Source organism: Malaclemys terrapin, chromosome 10 (genome assembly GCF_027887155.1).
Source record: "Malaclemys terrapin pileata isolate rMalTer1 chromosome 10, rMalTer1.hap1, whole genome shotgun sequence".
Classification (NCBI taxonomy): domain Eukaryota; kingdom Metazoa; phylum Chordata; order Testudines; family Emydidae; genus Malaclemys; species Malaclemys terrapin.
Genome location: NC_071514.1, coordinates 10,036,841 through 10,053,057, shown reverse-complemented (window position 1 = coordinate 10,053,057; position 16,217 = coordinate 10,036,841).

The window sequence follows — 16,217 nt, the reverse complement described above, 5'->3', positions numbered from 1 at the left end:
CGAGCCGTGTGCCAAAGGTTGCCGACCCCTGGCCTACAGAATCCAACAGGAGGAGAATACAGACTGGGCCAAATCATCCAGTCAGGTTTATTTTTTTCATTTGGAGGAGATTAAAACAGTGGAAATTCTAGTGATTTAATCCATTTTTATTTGGATACGTATGTGGAGATTGAGCCTAAACCCCATGCTCCTCCTCAGTTCCTCTCATGCTATAGAAACCTCCCATGCAAAATGGAGGCTACACACTTTCGAAGGATAAAGTGTTGCTGTACTGTATGAGAGCTAAGACACTAGTTGCTCTTTGTGACCTCCTCCTCCTCCTCCATTCCCCTGTAGGGATTTTGCCACCCAAGCAGTGATGTAGTTTTGTAGGGAGTCAGCAGTCCATGGGAACATGGGTCCCAAGGAAGTCATGTTGTCATGAATGAGACAGGGAATGGGAGAAACCAGGGAATAGTGCTGAAGTACCTAAGTAAGTGAGCAAATGTTCCAGCCATCTGAAGATGTCCCAAGATCTGACATTCCCTGGAAATGTTGGAGGTGCATGCTCCTGTTCCATGGTGAGGCACTCCCCAGCAGGATGATTCTACATAAACTCCATGAGCTTCAAATCTGGACTTTCCAGCCCGTATGTGGGCTATTCTTCACAGAAAGGGATAGTTTTGGGGGGTTTTTCATTTCAGTGCTTTCCTACACTTGGACAACTCCTTGTAATACAAAACAGGATTTCTGGGATGTAAGTGAGGGCAGAATGTAGCACAAAGGATTTAAGGTTTGGGGAGGAACTGAAAAAAAATGTTTGCACAAAACTCGGCAAATCCAAACCCATGAGCATTGCTCAACTTTAGAGAATGACCAGCCAAAACCGGAGGGAAACATGACAGACGCTCTTTGTCTCCATCAGCCTACCTTAATAATTCTGCCAGATCTTCCCTCTGGGCTCCCTTACTTAGGTGAATTAATTGGGGAAAGGAGCCTGCTTTATAAGGTTCTTGAACCCACCCATAAATCCCTCCACCAATCATAGCCCTCTGTCTACTAACCTGCTTTCCAAATGGCTTCTTTCTCACGCGATCAAAATCTTTCCCCAGGTGCAGCTCCATCAGAATCACCAATAAACCCGAACCACATGCCAAGGAAAATGGAAGAGTTCAATGTTTAGCACCTCGCAGGCTCTCATTTCAAAGGACATGCTACAATATGGTCTTGCTGCTGCATACCTCCATTCCCATTGCCAGATTCCCACCCTATAAACTAGATTCATTCCAGATGAATCTCAGTCCAGGCATGGAGATAAAGGACAAATAATGCTGCTGGAGTGATTGAGTGAGACAAGGAAAGGTTAGGTTAGGTAGAGTAAAAACCATCTGCCCAGCCACGCTCCAGCTTACAGGAGTTAAAGAGCCCTCGTCATTACATTACCTTGTCCCTCTCCTGAAAGTGGAAAAGATTCCTCTGCTCATGAAAAAATATACTGCCATATTCTGTTGCCAAGGTCAATGAAAAATGGTAAATGAAATATGGCTGCAGGGACAGGTACCATCTCCTATGGTACAAATTATCTCTCTCTCTCGTTCTAGTGTAGACATCTCTATTTGGTCTCGAATACAAGTTCCTGCCCCTGGAGATAGTACCTGAAACTCTCCAAAGTCCATTTGATGGAAAGCCATTCTTTTTTCAGTCCTTGAATAACGAGTCTCTTGGGAGAAAAGTTTCACACTAGTGAAGTCAATTGCTTGTTCTTGACCATTCTCTTCCTGCAGTAAAACTATGTTTCTCTCTACTAAAGAGGCTAGCCACCTGACTTTAAGGGGCTTCTCAAAGTCTGGACTAATTGAGAGGACATTTATGTAAATGGATCATACGATACAGGAATAACTTCTCAGATTCTTCATTCTATACAGTATAGGAAATCTTTGGTACTGAGATGGTGTTAAACTGTGGTATAAATATGAAGTACTATCCTGTTGAACTAAGGAGACGGTGGATTTCTTGTTATCTTGTTTTAGGCAATCCTAAATTGCTTTGAGTTTTCCACTTGTGCACCAATCTTGCCACTTCCAAGAAGATATTCCAGGCACTTGTATCTTTGGACCAATGTAGATTTCTTTCTCAGTTCTTTCATTTTAGTCCAGTCACCAGAGTTTAAAAAACATTACATTTATCACATAAATATAAGGTTTTCCTTACCAATATGCTGTTTGTTTCTGAGGTTGTTTAGGGCCTTTTTTGACCCAACAGGTTTTGATCTGTCTCTGAGTTAAAAATGAAAATAAAATCTGGATTCCTACTCAGACTCCCAGTGATCATTAAAATCCATGATCCAGAAGGCACGGAATCATAGAGGCTGGAGATAAAAAAGACTTACTAAGTCATCTACCTTTCCTCCATAGTCCTACTCTATCCCACTGCAGGATTGATCTCTGCACTAGTGTTTTGTCCAGACTAATTTCAAATGTCTCAAATGATGGGTTTCCACTTTTCCCCCTAGCCTAGAGGATAATTCCACAGCCTGATGGATCTCACCGGTATCTTTGTTTTTTAAGCAGAATTCTGTGCTGACTTCATTGAGCATCCTCTGCTTAACTATTGATGGCATGATATGGCCCAGTTGGGAACACCAATATGTATTTCTTCCTTAATTTCATTTTCTGATTCCTAGTTACATGCAGTTCCCTTCCCTTCCTTAAGGAACTCCTCTACATCCTTCAAATATTTGCAGACTGGTGTCATGGCCTCCTTATTAATCACTTAACCAAATTATACATCTTCATTTCTGTTCATGTTTCCTTATAGGTCAGTGGGCTAGATTTTAAGGTGCAGCTGAAATGCAGCAGGTCAAGGGGTGCGAGGTTGTTTTAATATGTACCTTTGCATTCCCCTGATCCTGCTACCACTGTGTCCCCGGTGCAGGGTCTTTCTCCTGAGCTAACTACAGATAGTCACAAGGGGCCAAAATATGCAGCCTAAGATTGGTATGGTGCAGGATCATTTTGGCCACACCCACTTACCCCTGCTATGCCAATTGGAGACTGGGTAAGTGGTGTAAGAGTCCCCCATGTCAGATCTCAGCCACCAGAAGTTTATCCTTACACTGGTTTGATTCTACCTGGGTCACCTGAGCAACTTTAGAGCCAGATTTGGCCAGTGGTGTCATGCAAACAGCCACCCTGGAGAATCTGGCCCATTCTTTCCAGCCCTTTGATCATTTTTATTGAATCAGATCCTATATTTACAGAAATTCACCATAGAGGTATACAGGACCCACTCCTATGGGGTGCTGAGCTAACTGATAACTAATATTACCTCTCAAAAATTATATTCCTTGATGGGCAAATTTTCAAAAAATATGCAAGATAAGACGGTTATTTATTATGTTCCAAAAGATTCCCTCCTCAAGGTCTCTGAGATGTAATCATGGACACTTGGCAGCAATGGTTTTAGAGTGAGTGGGACAATGTACTGCATCTCTGTGACTCCTAATGCGATCAACAGTGTGTTCAAATTTCTAGCTTTGCACTTGAGCTGTGTGTAGATGATAGTCATTTTGCACAATACAGTGATCCTTCAAATGTTACTTGAGTTAACAGCCCCACAGACCTCAAATTTGATCTCAGCTGGGTAGCTTATATAAATAAGTTTCAGGTTTGGCTTGATAATTTCAAGACATGCATTCTTCTTTTCATTTTACCTGGGTTCACGCTAGTCGTTTTTTTATTTAAAGGGAAAGTATTTTTCCATCAAATTATGGACATGCTTGATATAATTTTTTTTGTTGAACAATTTTAAATAAATATTTCATGTTACAAAATATTGAGCAATTTTAATGCCTTGTTAGTACACTATTGCTGAAAGAAGCACATAGCCCAGAAGAAATGAATGATTCAATTTGGTGAACCCAAACACGGGTGTGTACCACCTGATTTATGATTGCTAAAAGCAAATGGTGGAATAAAAATAATTTCTTTATACAGGTGAATTCCGCTAAACTAATAAAACAGTGCTCTGTGTGTGTGTGGGTAATGTTGTTTAAACATCATCTAGAATATGATAAGCAGTGAATAAATTAAGAATCTGTTTGTTAAACTGTGCCTAGATTTAAACACATAATTGTTAAGTAATGTATATTTTGCTGAGATTACATATGGAAATTTATTTTTCAAATAAACATAGGTTCCATCTCCTCCCCCGTCTCCTGCCCCCCCCTCACCCCGAGGGCTCCATGTTTCAATGTAATCTTTCTAATGCTGACTTTTTTCTTGAATTGACATTTTTTTCAGAAAAAACATGGATACTTGTCCATGTCTATACGCTCTTGTTGTGCACCTTCACTTCTGGGTTCTGTTCAGCTTCTTACCTAAAGCCTCAGGCATTGCTGTCTGCTCAATAGTTCCCAAACCCTATAAAGAAGAAACAAGATGACGTATTACTTTTTAAACATAAACTACTCATGACTAAGACCCAATAATTCACTCGCTCCCACTAGAATGCTGAATGATTAAGTCTGACATCAGTCAGTGCCAGTAGTGTATTTTTGATAAACCACAGTTGTCTGTTGTATACTCTAACATCTGTATTTTTCACACCAGAGGCATCTGTCTTGTTCAAGAAAATGAGACATGTAGCACACTACTTGTGCAAGTAGTAAAACTGATAGAAACTCTACCAGTTATCATTCTAAATATAACTCCTTTCCATATTGATGGCAAATGACACATTTGGACCACTTTTTATCAAAACCGTTCCAAGGAACACACTCTTATACCCTATCATGAATGATCTGGGGTCATTGTTCTCACAGGCAATACCATCTAGCACTGAAGGGAGTTTGGGGGAAGGAGGGGGGAGAAGACTTAACTAACTTTGCCATCGCTATTTACATCATCCTTAATAATCATTTTAAAGTTTTCACTTTTCTGTGCAACACTATTACGATCTCTTCAGCTTGTCAAATTTACCCTGCTCAGGGAAGGTCTTGAAAATCTTTCTTGCATAGATCCTGCACAAAAAGACTTACTGGGTTTGTTATGTGGCATATAACCTCTATTTTACCGCTAAGTAGTCAGAAAGGATGAGTTTGACCCCCGCTGTAGATTTGACCCAGTATTCTTGTTGAAATTAAACATTCTAATGATTAGATTATACATCTGGAATTTAAGCTGTTTAGTTCGTAAACAGTACATGCTTCTGTTTTTGTTTTCTGTCTCTCTTTAGCCTAAATGATGTATCATGGCCCGCTGTAGTTTTATTTGTTTAATGCACTTCACTAGAAAGTTACCCTGTGAGAAATGTTATTCCTTTATCCATGTAATCATTATTTACATGACCGCCTCTTTCCTGTCTCAGATTCACTAACAAAGACGTTGCTACCTTTTAAAAAAGTATAAATCCCCAGATCAACTTAATTTAAAACATGGGCCCAAATTTGAACTTCTAAAACAAAGGTGTGAAGGAAAAGGAATTATTCCAAAGCCCCTCAAAGACAGAATAGCAAAGAGAGAAAGAGAAAGATACTTTAAATACAAATTTTAAATAACTAAAAAGTGATCATGTTCTGGTTTAGCAATGTTACCTCAGCACTTGCTGTAGGCTTCGAACAGCATTAGTGGTCTAATTATAAGTTTAAAGGAGATTGCAAAAAAAACAAAACAAACCATCGTTTTCAGTGTTTGCAATGAAGGGAATGTTAGACTTTGATCACAGTTAAAATGACGGCCCACTCAATAGGCAGATTCTTAGAAATGGCAACTGCTTTGGAGCATGTCTTTTAAACTGCCACGGATCAGTTAATTCTTGAGAATATTTAACAGGGGAAGTCCTAAAAGGGTTAAGAAGCTGCTGTAAGGAAGGCTAAAAATGATAGACTGGAAGAAAAAGAGGTAGTAAAAATTGAAGGGTATAAAAAAAGCAGAGGAATGTGGCTGGGGAATAATAAAATAAGAGAGAGAAGTTAAACCAGTGACCCTTGTCGGCAGTGAAAAGCGGGAGATTAGAAAATGTTTCATGCTAATTTCCATGGAGATTTCTTTAATTTATCGAAAATTACTTTCTTCTGCTTTGATTTGTCCAACTGCCTGCCCCCTCACAGCTTTTTCGGGGTGGTCCTACCTGTCACGCCATGCTGAATATGGGCCTCATTTGCCCCCACACTGGGCCAAAGCGTCATGAGATTACTGAAGCGGCTCTGACGTCTCTATCAGCTTGTGCCACCACAATGCCCTATTCCCTTCCCCCCCCCCTTTCACAGCAGAGTCTTAGGACTCCTGTCACATGATGGCTTCATTGAGGGGGGCTTCGGGGGGGGGCTTGCTGAAGCGCTTTCACTTTCCTTCTGATCCGTTCAGCTTGGTTCTCTCTGCTGCCTGGCATATCAAAGGAGATTTGTGGGTCATTGAGCCATGGACACAGAATATAAAGTCATCAGCCTGCCTGGCAGAATCAAAACAAAACAAAAATCAGTCATCGTTTACCATCTTCATCCTTCAAGTGGCAGGAGATCATTAGCCTCTTTTATGAATCTATATTGAAAGCATTTAATATTTAACGGATAATCAGGATGTTAGAGGTACCAGCTAAAAGACCTTAAATATTACAGCTTCTTACAGGGCCTATCGGATTATAGTGTGATGTAGCTAGCAAAAAGAAGAAGTTGTTTCTATCTCTGATTTTAAAGAGACAGGCTGACATTAATGACGCAAACTGATATTTTTAACTATCAGACTGGTATTTGTACAGAATAACACAGTCATTGCTTATAGTCTTCACCCTGGCTGTGACCAGTTACCGATTGGGTTTGTTTATGAGCATCATGGGCCAGATCAGTAGCTGGTGCAAATACTCGGGTATACACCAACTGGGGATTTGGCCCCCTTTCTATTTGAGAAGAGAGGTTCATGATGCCTCTGACAAACCTCACCCAGTGCATTTTGCTTATTTAACACTAGAACAAGTACTTGCATTAAAATCGGGAGGGCCTGTTCCTGGGATGTATTGAGCAACTTCAACTCCAGTTGACTTTCCAGGGAGTAGCTCACACCCAACACCTTGCAATAGGAACACTGCACCATGCAGAAAAGTGGACCTGGCCACACCTGTACTGAAATGTCCGTGATATATTCATTAGAAACATTGCTAAACAGGCATCAGTTTGAAGTCATTTGGAGCTGTAGGTGCTTAGCACCAATGAAAATCAGGCTCATTAGTCTCTTCAAAACCAAACTTTAAGCTTAGCCACAGCCTTAAATGACTCTCTAAACACTCAGTCTTCAGTGAAGTTGCATAGTAATGGGGTTCTTTCTACTGTAACCCAGCATCACCTCAGCCTCCTATGTGAGCTGCTAGGTTTGGCTATAACTGCAAGTTGGCTCAGCTAGACTGTTTGATTGGGAGGTAATGTGGTCTGGGGCCTATTTAAAATTCATAGGGTGCTGTCACTTCATCCACTGGAGCTTGGATTGGCAGGTAGTAAAAGCTTCCAGAGATCCTGGCTCAGCTTTGCAATGCAGTACCTCCACTGAGTCTATCCTGAAACACAGGGTGTCATCTTGCACATACGCTAATGATGTGATTTAGTAATACTTTCCCTCACTGCAGTCAGAAATCCTCAAAAATAGGTACCCTTTATCATATGGAGAATGGGTTCTGGGATTACGGCTACCTGTACATTAACAAACACTCTTTAGTGATCTCCGCAACGATAAGATAGAGGAGATTCTTTACATTCCCCTAACTCTAACTTGGGAGCAAATGCTGACTGAAAACCTTACACTGTCAAAATTCCTTTGGACCTCAATAGGGAGTGAATTAATGAATTTAGGATTTGGCCCTTTGTAATTCATGTCACCAAGACCAGTGTAAATATGAAGGCTAATGAAACCAAGTGACCAGGATGCAAGCCCCCTGACTAACAAACCTGCTGCAGAGGTGTCATTTCCTAACCATTTAATTATAACTATCAGGATGCTTATGAATACAGTATTTCTCCAAATGGTTTCAAAGCAGAGAGACAGGCCAAAAAACCTCCACTCTCTATGGGCTGGACTGCGTTAGTGCTACCAGCCTCTCAGCAGTTTAAATGGTTGTGCAAGATCTTGGTTGCAGGGACAGCTGTCTTGGATCGTCTCTCCTCAAGACAATGTGGGAGCTACCAATCTCAAACAACGAGTCACTTATGATAGTCTTAGATCACAGAACCTGTTTGAAATGGGCATATCAAATGAATGGCTTCTCTGTAAAACTAGGACAACATCCTATATATTTAAGGAAATTAATTACCCAGGAAAATGAATCAGAAGGAAAAAGTCAGGGGGCCAGATCCTTGGCTCTATCCATGCTGTGCTTGGAGCAGGGCCCAAAAGGTGAGGTAAAAAGGGCAAAACTGGCTTAAATCCATTACTGTGCTGCCTCAATCCTGAGGGCAGATGAGGACTAATTCAGCCACTGGTGTAAACTAGAATAGCAGCAGGTCATATAACTCTCTCTGTGTATTTCCTGACCCATCAAAAGTTACCTGACATGTGGTGATGTATGTTTATCCTAGTCTGAATAAGTGTCTGCTATCTATCTGTGTTGGCTTCCTCATACACATACAGCTTAGTCTGTCATGTAATATATTCATGCTTCTCTGCCTAACACTCACCATCTCAGTTTCCTCTTGTATTTAAATCTTGGCTCCATAAATGATTTCAAATTCCCTCATGATCAAACATGATCATGCAGAGCTTGAAGTTAGAGAGAATGTTAAGTGTTCTCTAATTAATTGCATAAATGTGGAATGCAAAAATTAAGTGTTAACTGGTCATATCTGTGTGCAGTAGGTTCCCTCAATATGTGCTAGATTATGATAATTTACCATGTGCCTGAGATATTAGCGATTAACAATTTGCATGAAAATTATTTTCCAAAGGTTATGGTGATGCTTTCTTACCTTTATTTAAGTACTATAAGGATTGTTAATATAGTAATGGAGGAACAGTGAAAAGAAGAATATACAGCATGCAATTCTGCCAATCCCTCTAGCTATGTTTTTCTTTCTTACAGTATGCCCCTCACCATAATATTTATGTGCCACATTAAATAAAACAGAACTAGTAAATAAGTGAAATTTACACAATTATGGTTCATTAACTAATTGATGATGTACAGTTTTTTTAATGGAAGGTTAGAACAGCTGCCTTTGGAAAAATTATATCTATTTACACCCTCTTTGTTTATGGCCAATCAAATACGACTCTTGTATTTGATTTTGAAATGCAAACTTCTTGTATGTGTCAGCTTTTAACTTGGAGAGGGATATTTTAACCCCCTTAGAAGTTAACCTTTAAAAGGAAAACTCTGCTTTACTGTGGTATTGACCTTGTTCTGGTAAATTGTAGTATTTTCCTTTACTTACTTTGCAATCTTAAAATGAGATGTTTATATCAAGGCTAAGTTGAAATATTTCTTTTTCCAGGTCACCCACTGTAGCTATGTCTATGTATATCTTGGGGGGAAAATGAAGCAGTTGCATCAGCTAAAAAGTATCTTGCTAGTGCTGTGTGAAACTCATCAGTGTCATTCTGTAGAGATGAATCCAAAAACTCAAAGCAAAACTAAGTTAAAACCATTAAGTTTTCCATCAAAATCTTGTGAAACCACAAATTGCATATTGTTTGGATGTGAAATCATAAACTGCCCCAGATTCCAAAAGCTCACAATTTAGCCAGTCTTTCAAGAAATCTAGTCTCAGGTTCAAGTTTGTAATGAAACCTCAAAGTAGGAGAGTTTCCTGTAATTTTTTTTACTTTATTCGCAAAAGCATGGCTTTAATTCCAAGCGGTACTGATACTGGACAACAACAGACACTAGAGCTAGTGGAAAAATAGAAGAATACATTGTGAAAAGTTTTGTGAAAAAATGTATCCCCCTTTTTCATTGAAAATTTTTTGAATTTGAAATTTTATCAGCTCTAAGAGAAACACAACTGGACAACAGTGGTGGGTGTTGTGGCAGCAGACAATGGGTGAAATCCAGGCCTCATTAACTTCCGTAGAGAGAGGATTTCATCCCATGTGTTTAGCAAAGAACTAGAGAATGGCATCCTACCCAAAAATCCTTCGCTTTACTTGGGTCTTCTCTATGAATTGGAGGATCAAGAATTCCATGAGTTCTGTCAACTTAACTCCACACTTATCACTTAAATATGTAAGAACAAATAAGCAGAAAAAATGCATACACAGGTGTGGTTATGCTCATTGAAGCATCTGTCCCCTGCAAGTCTATCATCACCATCATTAATATTTATTGTTATGGCTAGTCACATTTTTTTTTAGAAAATTGGCATTTTCCTATCAATTCTAATTTTGCTATTTTTTCCCATTTTTATCAGCTCTAATTATTATCATTTTTATTGTAGCTTCAGTGAAGATTAGGGGCCCTTGTGCTTGGTACTCATCAAATATTAATGAAACCTAGTTCTCTATTATCACTACAGCTATGTTGAAATCCCAGAGGAAAAGATTTTTAACGGACTTTATTCTCTCCAATATGAGAGAGTTGAAGGAAAAATATATAGCACGTTATGCATAAAGGTGTCCGGCAACATGCACATACCCAGTCATATTTTGTTCTGTATACAATGTTGGCCACCATAAACACAATTAAATGTTGTCCTCTCTTCCTTGGGGATCTCAACATAGCAGCAGTGATAATAGATCTCTGTGTTTCATTAAAGTTGTGGGTCTGATGCGGGAAAACTTGGATATGCAGAATATGAAGAGAAATAGCCAGCAGAAACAGTGAATAGAAACCATATTAGCTAGTAGCTTTGCCTCTGTGTGTTTGGTTGTGGAATATGCGTAATCATTCGATCCGATTGTTGCTAATTTAGTTGATGAGTGGAGAGTTTTTTCTTTCTGGTTTTGAGAGAGAGTGTTAGCTGTTGCTTTGTGCTCCTACTGGTCTTCAGCTCAGTTTTTAGACGTAGGATGGCAATTAAGAAAGAAATTGTATATTAAAATTAATATCTTTCACTATGGCCTGAATCTGCTCTGGCCCTTTGCATCTGATTGTCACATTTGGCTGGAAAGGGAGGAGAACCATTGCAATCCTGCTGTGGGGAGAGGTGAGAGTGAATGTGGAGAATCCGCATTAGAGTCCTTGGCCTGTGCATGCCATAGAGCACTGCTTTACAAGGGCTTGAGCCAGAGTAGCACAGAGGGTGGAGGCAAGGCAGGGTAGGTTAAGTGTAGGTAAGTAGCAAGTGGCTCTGGAGCAAGCTGTTTCCCCAGATGACCAGCTGCCCTCAAACTCAGCTGCAGAAGTTCCAGTTGTGGTGTCTTCGCAGCTGGAACTCCTCTGTGCTAAGCCTGTTTACATGGGCTTTTCCCAAGGGAAAGGATTGGACCTGCACAGTTGTTCAGCTGGGAGTCATAGAAGGTGAATGTGAATGTTCCATTAAAAACAAATGCCACTAGCGAAGCAAGAAAAATGTCTGTCTTAGCCAGGGAGATTGTACTTCTGACAAGTAAAGAACACAGAGTTTGTGCTATTAATTCTGAAAAATTGTTGGGACAGTAGAAGAGGGTAAATGGAGTGTCTATGAAAAGCTTTGTAATGAGATACTGTATGACAACATTTTCTAAGCTCTTTGGCAAAATACATAGAGTCAAACCTTGGTCCCAATGAAATCAATAGGAGTTTTGCCCTTCACTTCCACTGGACCCAGATTTGGCCCATAGCTAAAATGGGATAATATGTTAAGGGCCTGATTCTGATCTCCTTCACAGCACTGCCGCCTCATCTATGGAGCAGCACCCGACGTATGCTGATTTAAATGAGATCTTAATCAGGGCCAAGGACTGCAGTCCTGCAAAGCACTCGAGCAGGTGCTCAACTTTCAGCACATGCGCAGTCCCACTGAGTTGAAAGTTAGGTATGTGCTTTGTTGGATTGGGATCCAAGACTGGCTTCATTTTAATTACCTGATTTCTTTAGAAACCATTGGAAAATAACTTAAGCAGCGTTGTTTACAGGAAAGTAAATTAGATGCTGCATAGTACAGTACTCCATTTGGCAGAAGCAAGCCTTCATGATGCCAGATAGTAATGACAGGTACATAGGTTTTTGGACTGTATTGCCATTAGTAACATGAACTAAAATTAATGTGATATCAGTGACCGTTTTTATTATGTCTTATTGGAAGTTAACTAGTGTTTATCATTCTAACCTATGATATTTTTTCTCTCAAATTGTTGGAACATTGGAACAGCAGAAAGCATAACCTGGTAATTTATTACTTTATTGGTGTACAGAATATTTTGTGTTTGTATTTGGAATGGGAGGGGAGGAAGATGATTGAAAACAAAAACCAAGTGGCTATGAAACTATTTTTAAAACGTCATAGCATTAGTTTCACTTATTTTGATGTGATTGATGTGAGATTCTTTCATCACATTTGGTGTAAATCTGGAGTGACTGCAGAGAAGCGGCAGTGGTATGACACAGGTGCCAATGAGAGTAGGATCTAGTCCAGCCTTATTTGGGAAGAATAAAATTAGCATTGTTTTCAGATTAAGGCATCAGATCTCAGAATATTAGTATTGGCGGGAGGATCTGTTCTTTTATTTTCCCCCTCGGTTTGTGTCAGGTTCAGTGGTGTCTGCCAGCTATAGACAGGGAAATATACTTTTTTTACATACTCAAATATTCTAAGTATTAATAAGAAAAAAAATTAAAGTGGTTCTGACTATAAAATATTTTCCCAATAAGATTGTTAAGTACACTGAGGGAGGCAGAGCAGCATGACAAACCTGGCAAACTGCTGGGGCGGATTCTGAAATCCCTGAAGAAAATTTGTAAAGAGGTTGAAGTTACTCCAGCTGCAAAGCCTGATCCTAGAAAACTGGGGCAGCGTATTCCTGAAGCACTCCTCTCAGACTAGCCAGGGAAACTTGAGATTTATTATTTTGAACTTTTGCATTGTTCAGTTGGTGCTGTCTGTCCCTGCCTAGGTGAGTGGAGGGCATAGTCATAAATCAGATCTTACTTATCAAATGTGCAGTGTCATGAACCTCTCTCAGCATAGTCAATTCCACTCTAGCACTAACTTTCCAATCCTCTTGAATAGTTAGCCCACCTTGTAGCCTCGGTAGAGATCGCTTGTATATAAACAGGGAATTTGGCAGAAACTCAATCCCTTTCAGCTGAGTTTTCGTGATATGTTGTTATCCATAAGGGAACTTCAATTCTTGTACTAGAAAAGTCCAGCATCTCATTTTATTCAGTTCCTGTCTTCATTCTGTCCTCTCTCTTACTGTATTCATCTGCTATTGTTTCTCAGCCTTCATGGGAAGATTGCTGTTTCAGAAGATTAAAATGAATCTAATTTTATGTTTCAAATCCACATAAACCATGGATAGTTATGGATGCTTGGACTCATTGTGACAGCAAATTCAGCTTCGAATGCCCTGCAGGGAATTATGTCTTAACATGTTGTATCTCTTTTTCAGTGCCTGCAAGGCTATTTCTTCATCACCCTGTAAACTGCATGGTGGGGAATGCCAACAAAAAAATAAGACACATTGGAACATAAAAATGCAGTGTAAATAAGGTGTAAGATAGGCAGTAAAGCAACAAATGGCTTGTTCTATTTAAACCTACTCTGTAGAAAACAGAAATGGGAGATGCATTTTCTGATTATCTTGTGAACTGAGAAAGCTTCTGCATATTTCTAGAAAGAAATGTATCTTTCAGAATTAGTATTACACACTGGAGTCTAATTGGTTGCATGCATAAAAGTGCACAAACACATAATATAACATGGCTTTGCCTTTGTATTTGCTGTCATTAATGCTAAATGTTTTTTTCTAGCTCAGTCTACCTTCCCCTCTCCCCCTTTTTGGGGTGGAGGGGAAAGGGGCATGTAATTCAGCTTTTTCATCTACAGCAATTACTAATTTCAGATGAGTTGTTAGACCACACATGAATAATGTTCCTAAACAATGGCTTCAATTAGTGGTCAGATATAGCTTGTTGGTGTTTTAGGCCCTTTTCTCACCCTGGACTATACAATAGACATTTTGTAGATTCACGCAGGGTTTTCGCAACAGCTGCGTGAGATTTGCTTCTGAAGAAAATGTTCAAAAAGGGAGGTTGGGGGCTCATGCGAAGAAATGGATGCCTATATTTCAGTGTTTAATTACAGTGATTGCTAGTGTAACTGATGCTACTTAGCACTCAGAGAGAGAGTGGAGAAATGCATTTGTGAACTTGTTTGTTAAATTCAGCTTGTGATTCATTCTGGCACTGATTATTCATAAAGCTGGTCAAGAAACAAAAATTTTTTCCACAAAAAAAAATTGAGTTTTTATCAAAAATAAACAAACAAACAAGCAACCACCTGAAATATCTTTAGACTTAACATGAACTTTTTCACATTTCGGGCTTTCAATTTTTCAGTGAAAACCTGAGTATTTTAAGTGAACACCATTTTTTTTTTCTGTGAAAAATTCCATTGTAGACAAAGTATCAGAGAGGTAGCCATGTTAGTCTGTATTGTAGACAAAACCCATTTTTGTCAAAGTTCTAACCAGTTTTAATTATTCACTTTGTAAATGGTTTTTCCACTGATAATTGGCAGCTGCTTGTTATTCATACAAATGTGTGGGAAAGGGGTTATGTACGTGGATCTGAGTATTTGTGCTTGAGTTAGTGTAATTGAGGGAACAAGCATCTCTTTGATGGACATCTTAGATATACACCGAATTATTTGGTAGGAATGTGACAAGAGAAAATTGAATATAAAATCTAGTAACAAATAAAGCTGGTTTATATCCTTGTATCTGCTTAATCGGGAAAGAATCCAGCTATTTTTAGGTAAGTCTGATTACATAGTGAAATATAATTCCCTTTCTTCTGCAAAAGTGGCAGGAAAAAAATTTAAGGGTCAGAACCTCAGCTAGTGTAAATTGGGGAGCTATGCCGATTTGCGCCAGCTTAGGATCTGACTATAACTCTCCTGAGATTCCCTAGGATTGTCTATTTCCTGCTGTGTCTCATTAAGGTGATCACCACCCAACAGACTCTGAACAGCACACTAATCCACAGAAACCTTCCTACCAACACTACAAAAAGAAGGATTCTGCGTGGACTCCTCCTGAAGGTCGAAACAACAGATTGGACTTCTACATAGAGTGCTTCCGCCGATGTGCACGGGCTGAAATTGTGGAAAAGCAGCATCACTTGCCCCATAACCTCAGCCATGCAGAACAGAACGCCATCCACAGCCTCAGGAACAACTCTGACATCATCAGGGCCGGCTCCAGGCACCAGCTTCTCAAGCAGGTGCTTGGGGCGGCCGTTTGGGAGAGGGGTGGCAGGTCCAGGTATTCGGCGGCAATTCAGCAGACGGTCCCTCACTCCGGCTCGGAGTGAAGGACCTCCCGCCGAATTGCCGCCGCAGATTGCGGCCGCGGCTTTTTTTTTTTTTTTTTTTTTTTTTTTTTGGTTTTGGCTGCTTGGGGCGGCCAAAACCCTGGAGCCGGCCCTGGACATCATAATCAAAAAGTCTGAGAAAGGAGGTGCTGTCGTCATCATGAATAGGTCGGAAGCTGCTAGGCAGCTCTCTAACACCACATTCTACAGGCCACATTCTACCCTCTGATCCCACTGAGGGTTACCAAAAGAAACTACACCATTTGCTCAAGAAACTCCCTGAAAAAGCATAGGAACAAATCTGCACAGACACACCCCTAGAACCCTGACTAGGGGTATTCTATCTGCTACCCAAGATCCATAAATCTGGAAATCCTGGACACCCCGTCGTCTCCGGCATTGGCACCCTGACAGCAGGATTGCCTGGCTATGTAGACTTTCTCCTCAGGCCCTACGCTACCAGCACTCCCAGCTATCTTCGAGACACCAATGACTTCCTGAGGAAACTACAATCCATTGATGATCTTCCAGAAAACACCATTCTGATTACTATGGAAGTAGAAGCCCTCTACACCAACATTCCAAACAAAGATGGACTACAAGCTGTCAGTATCCCCGATAATGTCACGGCAAACCTGGTGGCTGAACTTTGTGACTTTGTCCTCACTCACAACTATTTCACATTTGGGGACAATGTATACCTTCAAGTCAGCGGCACTGCTATGGGTACCCGCATGGCCCCCAGTATGCCAACATTTTTATAGCTGACTTAGAACAACGCTTCCTCAGCTCTCATCCCCTAACAC